Source organism: Artemia sp. Qi Xiang Cuo, chromosome 1 (assembly GCF_049724085.1).
Source record: "Artemia sp. Qi Xiang Cuo chromosome 1, ASM4972408v1, whole genome shotgun sequence".
In the NCBI taxonomy this organism is placed as follows: domain Eukaryota; kingdom Metazoa; phylum Arthropoda; class Branchiopoda; order Anostraca; family Artemiidae; genus Artemia; species Artemia sp. Qi Xiang Cuo.
Genome location: NC_142794.1, coordinates 102,585,591 through 102,598,329, shown reverse-complemented (window position 1 = coordinate 102,598,329; position 12,739 = coordinate 102,585,591). Strand labels below are relative to the sequence as shown.

The window sequence follows — 12,739 nt, the reverse complement described above, 5'->3', positions numbered from 1 at the left end:
CTCCGCTGTCTTCGATTGGTCCCTAAAAAAATGGGTGTTGTCTAAAAAACCAGTCTGGTTGAAAACGTGGAGTTTTCGTACTGCTCCACTTTTTGCAATGTGTAGGAACCAGTGGGGAATCCCCGCTCGTTTGGAAAGGTGCCAAGGAAAGGCAAGCAAATAGCATGTAGTTTCAAAACGTGTTTAATCACGTTTCTTGAATGAAGTATCTGTACTGTATATTCAAGAGGAGTTCAATGACTCCTCCCCGCAAAGAACTTAGAATTTTGTCATAATTTCTTGAACGAAATGTCTTTTTGTTTATCCAACAGGTGAATTCAAGAAAGAATTTGCTACTTAGTTACAATTTTTTCATAATTTCTTGAATGAAATTTCCGTATTGTGTATCCAGGGTTGACTTCAAGAAAGAAATTGTTACTTAATGAAAATATTTTAGTAATTTCTGGAATAAAATTTCTGCATAATGTAGCAAAGTGAAAATTATTTGTGGTAAAGAGAAAAAAAATTACTTACAATAAATTGGTACTTAACGAGAGTTTTTTAATAATTTCGTGAATAAAATTTCTACATCATTTAGCTAAGTGAAAATTGTTTGTGATAAAGAGAAAAAAAAGTTACTTACTTGCGATTTTTCATAATTTCTTGAATGAAGTATCTGTACTGTATATCTAAGAGGTTAAATCAATAAAGAGTTTGTTACTTAGTTACAACTATTTTCATAATTTCTTGAATGAAATTTCTGTATTGTGTATTCAAGAGTTGATTTCAAGAAAGAAATTGTTACTTACTGAGAATTTTTTCATAATTTCATGAATTAAATTTCTACATCGTGTATCTAAGTCGTGTAAACAATAAAGAATTTGTTACTTACTTAGAATTTTGTATCTAACTCGTGAAAAAAATAAAGAGTTTGTTACTTACTTAGAATTTTGTCATAATTTCTTGAACGAAATGTATTTTTGTTAATCCAACATGTGAATTCAAGAAATAATTTGCTACTTAGTTACAATTTCTTCATAATTTCTTGAATGAAATTGTGTATCCAAGAGTTGACTTCAAGAAAGAAATTGTTACTTACTGAGAATTTTTTAATAATTTCTTGAATGAAATTTCTACATCATGTAGCTAAGTGAAAATTGTTTGTGATAAAGAGAAAAAGAAAATGAAAATTTTTTGTGATAAAGAGAAAAAAAAAGTTACTTACTTGCGATTTTTTCATAATTTCTTGAATGTAGTATCTGTACTGTATGTCCAAGAGATGAAATCAATAAAGAGTTTTCTACTTAATTACAAATATTTTCATTATTTCTTTAATTAAATATAAGTATTGTGTATCCAAGAGTTGACTTCAAGAAGAAATTGTTACTTACTGAGAATTTTTTTCATAATTTCTTGAATTTAATTTCTACATCGTATATCTAACTCGTGAAGACAATAAAGAGTTTGTTACTTACTTAGAATCTTGTAATAATATTTTGAGTGAAATGTATTTTGCTAATCCAACGTGTGAATTCCAGAAAGAATATGATACTTAGTTACAATTTTTTCATAATTTCTTGAATGAAATTTTACATAACATAGTTGACTTCAAGAAAGAAATTGCTACTTACTGAGAATTTTTTAGTAATTTCTTGAATTAAATTTCTACATCATGTAGCTAAGTGAAAACTGTTTGTGATAAAGAGAAAAAGAAAGTGAAAATTGTTTGTTATAAAGAGAAAAAAAATTTACTTACTTGCGATTTTTTCACAATTTCTTGAATGAAGTATCTGTCTGTATATCCAAGAGGTGAAATCAAAAAAGAGTTTGTTACTTACTTACAAATATTTTCATAATTTCTTAAATGAAATTTCCATATTGTGTAACCAAGAGTTGACTTCAAGAAAGAAATTGTTACTTACTGAGAATTTTTTTCATAATTTCTTGAATTTAATTTCTACATCGTATATCTAACTCGTGAAGACAATAAAGAGTTTGTTACTTACTTAGAATTTTGTCATAATTTCTTGAACGAAATGTATTTTTGTTAATCCAACATGTGAATTCAAGAAAGAATTTGCTACTTAGTTACAATTTTTTCATAATTTCTTCAATGAAATTGTGTATCAAAGAGTTTACTTCAAGAAAGAAATTGTTACTTACTGAGAATTTTTTAATAATTTCTTGAATTAAATTTCTACATCGTGTAGCTAAGTGAAAAATGTTTGTGATAAAGAGAAAAAAAAAGCTACTTACTTGCGAATTTTTCATAATTTCTTGAATGAAGTATCTGTACTGTATATCCAAGAGGCGAAATTAATAAAGAGTTTGTTACTTACTTACAAATATTTTCATAATTTCTTGAATTAATTTTGCGTATTGCGTATCCGATAGTTTACTTAAAGAAAGAAACTTTTACTTACTGATAATTTTTTAATAATTTATTTAATTATATTTAGCAATCAATTATCAAATTAAGATTTGTTTGTTATACAGAAAGAAATAAAGTTACTAAATTTCGATTTTTTAATCATTTCTTGAATTAAATTTATACATCTTTCACCTAAGTAGTGTAAAAAATAAAGATTTTGCTAATTAATCGGAATTTTTGTCATAATTTCTTGAACGAAATGTCTTTGTTTATCCAGCAGGTGAATTCAAGAAAGAATTTGTTACTTATTTACTTACATTTTTTTATAGTTTCTTAAATGAAGTTTCTGCATTGTGTATCCAAGAGGTGACTTCAGGAAAGAGTTTGTTACTTGCTTAAAATTTTTTCAAATTTCTTAAATGAAATTTCTGCATTTTGTATCCAAGAGGTGACTTCGAGAAAGAGTTTGTTACTTACTAGGAATTTTGTCATAATTTCTTGAATGCAATGTCTTTTTTATTTATCCAGGAGATGAATTCAAGAAAGAATTTGCTACTTACTTGCAATTTTTGATAATTTCTTAAATGAAATTTCTGCATTGTGTATCCAAGAGGTGACTTCAAGAAAGAGTTTGTTACTTACTTACAATTTTTCTTTCATAATTTCCTTAATTAAATTTCTGTATTGTGTAACAAAGAGGTGAATTCAAGAAAGAGTTTGTTACATACTTACTTACTTACAATTTTTTCATAATGACATATCCATTAACGATTGTTGATAAATAATTTATTCATTCTGATACCAAGATTTTGTCAATGTTATCCCATGTGTCTGACAATAGATGTATGCAAATTCCTTTTCTTGCATCTCCGACGTTTTATTAGACATTCTAAACGTTTGATATGCTAGCTTACTCTAAAAATAATGAACACATAACAATGTAATGCATAATATATTTTTAATGAAATAATGCTACGTAGAATACTAATACAAAAAATATATTATGATACATTATTAATATCAATGATTAACTTTGGATATTTTGAATCTGTTTCATAAAATAGTTCACCATGTTCTCTCTTGATATTATAGCTATTGTCTTCTCTTAGTTCGTAATCAGTAGAATAATCATTATTCCATTTTGAGTCATACACAATTTTTACTGGTGTCTCATCAACAGGCTCAATATGCTTTTCGTCTTTGGTATTATTTGGTTCAATGACTGTTTGATCAATGGCAGTAACGTTTGCTGGTGCTTTGTTTTTCATTGATTCATCTTTATATTCCATCGCGATATTTTCTGACAATGCCCTTTTTATTTTTCTGGCAATTTCACTGTCTATTATCACATTATTTTTACACATGTAACAGTTTCGGCACGTAGACAAGATATGGTTTACGATATTAGTAGAAGAGTAGGTCTTTCTTTTATTGATCTTCCGTTGAATGCTAATACCCGAAAGGTCACGATTGGATGTATCAGTAGGTAATGTGTTACCTGCAGCAGTAGCAAGGAGTTGTCCTCTATCATCGATGATTATTTTTATGTTGGCATTCTCTTTGAGTGCAATCATCTCTGGAGATCTCAATCTCGCATATCCACCAACATAAGAGTTGAATTTTTCCGTATTCCAAAGAATTTTAATTCCTCACTGTCATGACAATGCATGCATACATTTCCAATAGTGCTACCACCTGTACTTGTTTCAAAGTTTGAATACTTCTCTTTTTCGGCATTCAATGCTACAATAACCTTGTTATGTAAACACACTTTATTAAAATGCTCCAGCTTCACTTTTTTTAAAGATATGACTTATGTGTTTATCGTTCCACTGCGTAAAAAATACTAATTTAATACATGCAATAGATTAGGTAGTGTCAATAACCAGTCATAGAATACCAGTGGGAAAGTCACATCGTGTCTCTGACCAACCACAGAGCACTGTCAATAACCGATCATAGAATACCAGTGGGAAAGTCACATCGTGTCTCTGACCAATCACAGAGTGCAATTGTTAGAACTGTAAGCATATTTTGACATTTTAAGTTATGTACAAAAAGAAAAAAATAAATAAAGTAGAAAAATTTCGAAGTTTTAAAAAAGTTTGAATTAAACTCTTTTAGGATATCGAGTGTCTTTACTGAAAAACTACTGCATTACAGAGTCTCTCAAACCTCGTAAAGCTCTTTTAAAAGATACAAAAACTACTTATTTAACACAAAAATTTCGTTTTTAATGACAACCAATTAAACAAAAAACACATGCACAACGGCAACTGAGTCTCTCAAACACCTTAAAGCTATTTTAAATGATAGAAAAACTACTTATTTAAAACAAAAATTTAGTTTTTAATGACCACCAAGTAAAGAAAAACCACACGGAATATGGGAACTGAGTCTCTCAAACCCAATAAAACTCTTTTAAAAGATACAAAAACTACTTATTTAACACAAAAATATTGTTTTTAACGACCACCAAATAAACAAAACCACACGGAATCAGGCAACTGAGTCTCTCAAACCCCTTAAAGCTCTTTTAAAAGATAAAAAATTACTTATTTAACAAAAAAATTTCGTTGTAAATGACCAATAATTAAACAAAAACCACCCGGAATCACGCAACTGAGTCTCTCAATCCCCTTAATGCTATTTTAAAAGATACACAAACTACTTATTTAACACGAAAATTTCTTTTTTAATGACCGCCAGTTAAAGAAAAACCACATGTAATCAGGCAACTGAATCTCTCAAACCCCTTAAAGCTCTTTTAAAAAGTACAAAAACTACTTATTTAACACAAAAATTTCGTTTTTAACGACCACCAAGTAAACAAAAACCACACGGAATCAGACAACTGAGTCTCTCAAACCCCTTAAAGCTCTTTTAAAAGATACAAAAACTGATTATTTAACACGAAAATTTCGTTTTTAATGACCACCAGGTAAAGAAAAACCACATGGAATTAGGCAACTGAGTCTCTCAAACCCCGTAAAGCTCTTTTAAAAGATACAAAAACTACTCATTTAACACAAAAATTTCGTTTTTAACGACAACCAAGTAAACAAAAATCACACGGAAACAGGCAAATTATTCTCTCAACCAACTTAAATATCTTTTAAAAGATAAAAAACTAATTATTTAACAATCAAATTTAGTTTTAAATGAAAACCACGTAAACAAAAACCACATTGAATTAGGCAAATGAGTCTCTCAAACACAGAAAAGCTCTTTTAAAACATAAAAAAATTCATTCTTTAACATAAAAAATTTGTTGTAAATGACAACCAACTAAACAAAAACCACACGGAATCAGGCCACTGAGTCTCTCAAACCCCTTAAAGCTCTTTTAAAAGATACAAAAACTACTTATTTAACATAAAAATTTCGTTTTTAACGACCACCAAGTAAACAAATACCACACGGAATCAGGAAACTGAGTCTCTCAAACACCTTAAAGCTCTTTTAAAAGATACAAAACTACTTATTTAACATAAAAATTTCGTTTTTAATGACCACCAAGTTAACAAAAACCACACGGAATCAGGCAACTGAATCTCTCAAACCCCTTAAAGCTCTTTTAAAAGATACAAAAACTACTTATTTAACACAAAATACAGACAAGCAAATAACATGGGAATTCCTATACACGCAAGAAAATAACTGAGTTATTTTTACGTCACAATTTTCAACTTAAAACCATACTTTAATTACCTGTTACGCTTTCTTAACCATCGGAAGTTTAACCTACGTAAATTAAGTTATAGACAATACTGGTTTTAGAAAAACTGGAATAAAATGATTGATACAGTTTAAATTGCACGCTACCTTTGAATAGGCAATGTGATTATACTCACCTAACCAGATTGTACCTACCAAACCAGATTATACCTACCAGAAAACAAATCTCTTAGCAAAGATGTAATGACCTCTAGAATAGAATTACCTACCAGAAAAACCGGAAGGAACATAAAGTCCCAGAATTCATTATTAGCATTCTACTGGTATTTAGAAGGGGGCGAACCCCCGAATATATGTAAGAAAAATATAGAATATTGAAGTTCGTTACGTAAGTTAATTCGTAAGTTACGTATATTTATTACTAATAAAAACGTTCGTAAATAAAACTAAAAGTTCTAGTGCTCTTTTTAAGTAACTAAAAAATTGGAGAACATCTAGGAGCCTTCCTCCGCGCCTTTTTTCTCAAAACCGTCCGATCAAAATTTTGTGAAAGCCATTTAGCAAAGAAAGTAAAATTAATATGCAAATTTCGTTTTAATTATTCGTGTACGGTGAACCGAAATCAAAACCTGCATTAATTCAAAAACGTTGAGAAATTAAATAAAAAAAATAAGTTTTTTTTTAATTAAAGTAAGGAGCGACATTAAAACCTAAAACGAACAGTAATTATTCCGTATATTACAGGGGCTGTCCCCTCCACAACGCCTCACTCATCATGCTAAAATTTGGCTCTTTGTCACAACTCTACTTTTTAAAATAATAAAAAGTTTAGCGCAAAGAGGGAGGTGTTGAGGAGGGGACAGCCCCTTTCATATACGGAATAATTTCTGTTTGTGTTAAGTTTTAACACAAACTTAACAGTGATTCTGAGGTTAGAAATAAGTTATTGAAGATTATGAATATGATTTTTGAAAAAGGGGAAGTACCTAATGATTTTAGGAAAACCTTAGTTAAGCCACTTTATAAGAGAGGTGATAAAAGAGCTTTAGTAAAGGTTTTATCCTTGTATGGCATACCAGACAAATATATTAAAGTGATTAGTGCTATGTACGAGAATAAAACTGCTGCGGTTAAGGTAGGAAATGAGGTTAGCAGCTGGTTTTGTATTAAATCAGGAGTTAAGCAGGGTTGTGTTCTATCCCCTGTTATATGGATCAATTTGATGGGCTTTGTCTTAAGGAGCACAGGAAAGGCAATGGTAGAACACGGAATCAAACGGGGAAGAGAAAGTTTCCTGGACTTGGATTATGCTGTTGATTTAGGCATCCTAGATGGAAGTGTGAGCAAAATGAATGAACTTTTAGAGGTTTTGCGAGTTCAGGGCGCTAGAATCGCTTTGAAAATTAATGTTAGGAAGACTAAGTCACTAAGGCTGGGAATAAGTGAGGATGAAAAGGTGACGTTGGGTGATGAAAAGAATGATCAAGTGGGCAACTTCACTTACCTTGGTAGTATTATTAGTAAAGATGGTGGGAGCAGTGAAGATTTTAAAAGTAGAATAGCCAATGCTCAGGGTGTTTTTTCACTGTTAAAAAAAAAAGTCTGGAAGAATAGGAAGATAAGTCTGCAAACCAAGATTAGAATATTAGAAGCTACAGTGATGACAGTGGTCAAATATGACTCTGAAGCATGGACGCTCCGAAAAGCGCATGAAGATTTGCTAGATGTTTTGCAGAGAAAGTGCGTAAGGATTCTTCTGGGTACCCGGCTGACTGACCGTATTTCAAACAATAGGCTATACGAAAAATGTGGTTCAATACCGCTCTCTAGGGCTATAATGAAAGACAGGTTGAGGTGGTTAGGGCACGTTGTGCGGATGAAGGATGACCTATTGCCGAAGATTGTTCTTTTCGGCCAACCATCTAGGGCTAAACGGAAAGCAGGTCGGCCCCGTCTGGGGTGGGAGGACGTCATAAAGAAAGATTTAAAGGAAATGGGAACTTCGTGGGGGGGGGGGGGTGTAAAAAGGGAGGCCATGAATAGATTGGGATGGAGGAGGAGCGTGCGTAGCTGTGTTGGCCTCGGGCGGCTTGGTGCTGCGGTGAGTTGTTAGTAGTAGTAGTAGTTAAGTTTTAATGTCCTTCCTTACTTTAATTTTTAAAAAAACTTTTTTTTAAATGTGATGTATTTTTTTTAATGTTTTTTTATTTAATTACAAAAAAGAAATGACTAAAAAAATAAAAATTCCAAATAGGGATAGATCCTTTTATTTGACAGTAAAACGAAAATATAAAACAAAGACTCTAAATATTTCGATGGCACAGTCGGTCGTCATCATCAATAGAGTCACTCTACTGATGATGATGACCGACTGTGTCATCGAAATATTTAGAGTCTTTGTTTTATATTTTCGTGTCACTGTCTAATAAAAGGACCTATCCCTATTTGGAATTCTTATTGTTTTTGTCATAGAAAAGGCATTGTGGTCATGGAGAATCAAACAGTTCGTGGTAACGAACTGTAAGTAAGGAGCGACCCGGCTCAATGGTAACCGAAACTCTAAAAAACGGAATTTTGGTACCAATAGATACATTAAAAGAATCAGATTTAAATTCTAATTTCAAATATATAAGTTTCATTAAGTTTAATTTTGCCCATCAAAAGTTATGCACCTGAGAAAATTTTGGCTGATTTTCGAAAAAAGGGGGAAAGACCCCCTAAAAGTTATTGAAGCTTAATGAAATTCACACCATCATATTCAGCGTATCATAGAACCCTACTGTAGAGGTTTCAAGCTCCTATGTACAAAAATGTGGAATTTTGCATTTTTTGCCAGAAGAAAGATCACGGGTGCGTGTTTATTTGTTGTTTTTTTTCCCAGAAAAAAAACATTTCCTCTGAAATGTTCTGTCCTTTGGGCCTCTTTTTTATTTCACATATTTATCAATTGTAAGCAAAAAGCATACAATGATAGATTCCTGATGCATTTTGTTTTTGAAAATACTCTGTAATTATTAAATGCTGATTTTTAAATTGAAATAGGAATCGCATCAAATTTCTGAAATTTAGATTAAGTCACACAGGCTAGTCTTAAAAAGTGAAATGCCCTTGGTCCCCACATATTTCATCAAGTCAATTGCGTTGGCAACATATCAAACTACAAATTCCTTCACTGTCGCCAAGGTTCTTGGAATATTTAAATAGGGGAGCCTTTGACTACAGCCATTGATCCACCACTCAGTTACATTACAATTATTTTTGAGCCTAATTACTGAGTATTTATGTTATTATCTTCGGATGTAGGTTTTGTACCATGTCATTAAAGTTGCCCATGAGTTGCTGCTTATTGAATATGTTTTCTCATCATGTGATTTTTTTCCCGTGTTTACTTGATTAAACATTGAATTCCTTATAGCTTTCGAACCTTGTTAAAAAACCGATAAGGATTTACTAGGATTTATTAATATATACTCAAGTCAACTCTAGCAATTTTCATAACGTTGGCCTCTCCTCATATCGAGTTAATTTTTAGCCTTTTACTAAAGATTACCGTTGGCAGGGGCACTTGATGAGTCTTAACAAATTTCTGAATGCCGAAAGGCAGACTAGCCAATGCTCTTGTAGTATGTTCTAGTATTCCAAGATTACTTATCTGACAAGACTGATTATTTAACTTTTGACGAGATATAATTGACATGAGAGGTCAATAAAAGTACTACCTGAGGAAACGGTCTTGATTAGTGGTACGACAAGTAACCCTGGAAAATGGAGGATAATTAAAGTCATACATGAACAAAAATTCAATCTTTTCAAAAATGAAAAACAAATTGGGAAATTATGGGCAGATAGCAAAAAAAGGGACAGTAATTGTGAGATGTGGCACACCTTCCAGGGGTTTCTAAATAAGCTATGTTTATAGTAAAGTAGACATGATTAGTGTTGTTATTCGCCTTGTTGCATACAGCTTTTCAGTTGATAAGTTACTGGTTAAGTATTTGTTGTTATCTTTTGCAGATTACATCCTGCGAAGCTAATATTAAGCGGGTAAGGAATGCTCGAAGGCACTCTTGACTCGGTGCAATAACGAGCCAAGTCCTAGGTTCTCTTGAGTCCCCATTCTCTTAGGGCCCTCATTCCTCCTTCGTCTAGGAACAGTATTTCCATTCCATAAAGAAAGAAAAACGAGCAAAAATGGGGTTTTTAAAGGCCAAATGAAAATACTGAAAAAACACAAAACAGCGAAACGGAAAAATATAGTCAATGCGAGTGGCCAGAAGAACAAACCAAAAAAAAATCGCGGAATGTAAAGTATTCACTAGTATCTGTCGTTGGTGGTTCAATTTTTAATTTCTTTGCAAATCACGGATATTGGTGAATGACTCACGTTTATTGCTGTTAGGTATTTGGTTTCAATTCTTACAATTTTTCGGCTTTTATTGATTTTTGTTCATCTTTTAATTTTGTTTTTTTTCTTTGTTTTTTCACATTCATATTGACTTTCCGCGTTTTCAATTCAATTCAATTCAAACTTTTTATTTCCTCCGAACACGAAGAGTAAAAAAGAAATAAATAAAAATAATAACCGCTAATCAACAGGCCATAGAATTATTTTAAACTATATAACAACAAATATGCAAAGGCCTTCAATCACAATTACCACACAAATTAACACTTCATTCAATAGATAATAAATTAACACTTCACAAATTAACACTTCATTCAAAAATTAAATCAAATAAAATAAATTAAGCTTCGTCCGCAGCTCTATATAAATTATGAGAAAAAACATTTAATTTGGATAAAAAATTCTTTTGCTTTTTCTCCAAAACCTCAACAGGGTTTTTTATTTTATATGCATTCATTAAAAAATTATTTGATTCATATTTATAAAAGCGGCAAAGTAACTTAGCAAAATTAAAAAACGTGTTTTTTACATGCGAAATATTACTAATTATAAAAAACGGTATAAGCGATGAAAAAACTAAAATTTGAGGCAAAGCGACTGTATTATATACCCGAGCCAGTGATTTCCGAGAAAGAAGATCGCGAAGACAAATTACTGCCCGAATCTAGACGCTATTCTACTTTTAACTGCTTTAGAAATAGAAGCACGGCATAGTGCTAAAGTTGGTCCATAAGGTACACCAAGATATGAAAAAGATTCCAAAGGTTTTAAAATACTATCATATTTACAGACAGAAATTTCTGAATTAACGAGATCATTAGCCTTAGGACCAAAAATTAAAAACTGACATTTTTCAGGGCGAAAACGAAGTCCATGCTCACTAAAAACCTTTGCTAAAAAATCTACATTTTGTTCAAGTGACTGAAGCGATCGACTCAAACGGAGTAAATCATCTGCCTAAGCAATCTACAACAGAACATAGCCTTTACCATAAATAAAAGTCAACTGAATTTGATCAAATAGCCCCGAAACAGTAATATTGAAAATCAAAGGAGAAATAATGCTTCCTTGCCTCAGCCCCCTATATAACTTAACATTATAATCACTAAACTGATTATTCCACTTAATACGAATACGAGAGGAGCCATACCACTTTATTAAAATCAAAACTACTGGTAGTGGGCCATTATTCTTCAGAAGCGCATTCATAGCCCAAGAATGGATAATTGAATCATACGCTGCCGCAAAATCTAACGCAAGTGTATAAACTCTATCCCATTGCTTACAAAAGGATATTATTCATGAAAGGAGGGTATGAGCAACATCCATGCTTAGACCCTTACGGAACCCAATTTGATTCAGGCCTTGGTTACAAGACTCCAAATACTTTAATAAAACTAACTCAAAAACTTTGCTAATCTGGCAAACAGTAATCGGCCTGTAATCAGAACATCGATTCGTATTCCCTCCTTTTTTTGAAAGGGGTGAAGTGGTAGCACGAGAAAAGCTAGTTGGAAGAACTCCTGAAGATAAAATAGTAGTAAAAAGAGTAGCGAGGAGAAGGATTGCTTTGGGGTATACCCATTTTATATGGTTTGAATGTATACCATCATGATCAAAAGAATGCTTACTTTTTAGAGCTTTAATTGCTACCGTTACATCTTCAACAGAAACAGATATTTTACTATTTGGGCGGGGCTTTGAAATTTCTTCCGATAATAAAGAGTCAAGCCGTGATTCAACTGCCAATCATCTAGATTCCAATCATCTAGTTTCAGAGAACTATTAGAATCTGGTGAACAATTATTATTACGACGTCTAGAATTAACCAAACTCCAAAGCTCATTCTTAACACTAGTAATCCTTGAACCAATTTCATCTTTTATAATTTCATTATGCAAACGCAACTAAGCCCGAAAAACGTGTTTAGTTAATTTCATACCATTATAAAATGGTCCAGATCGCGGTTTTCCCGCGCAATTCCAAAGGTAACAAGCTTGAGATGTATTCTTCTGGCTTTGCTTCAAAATTGGATTAAGGTTCCAACCTAAAACACGAGATTCACGACGGATAGAATCAGTTCTAAATGCTTTATTAGCCCCGACTTTTAAACTATGAACAATTTCAAGGTAAAATAGATCAATATCAATTTGATCAACATCCTTAGAATAATTTACAATTATTTTAGCTAAAGTGCATCTGATTCTTCATGATACTTGCACATTTTTTCCCGATTCCAGATCATTTTATTTACAATTTGACTAGAACGATGGATAATTTTAAAAGATGGAATTTGAATATTTAAA

General features: G+C 31.8%; 1 non-coding gene across 1 annotated transcript; it reads left to right on the top strand.

The window, feature by feature from the left end:
- Positions 1-9,523: 9,523 nt before the first annotated feature.
- Positions 9,524-9,631, top strand: LOC148957025 (U5 spliceosomal RNA). Its single transcript, XR_016142601.1, has one exon. It is a non-coding gene; the product is annotated as a U5 spliceosomal RNA (small nuclear RNA).
- Positions 9,632-12,739: the final 3,108 nt, after the last annotated feature.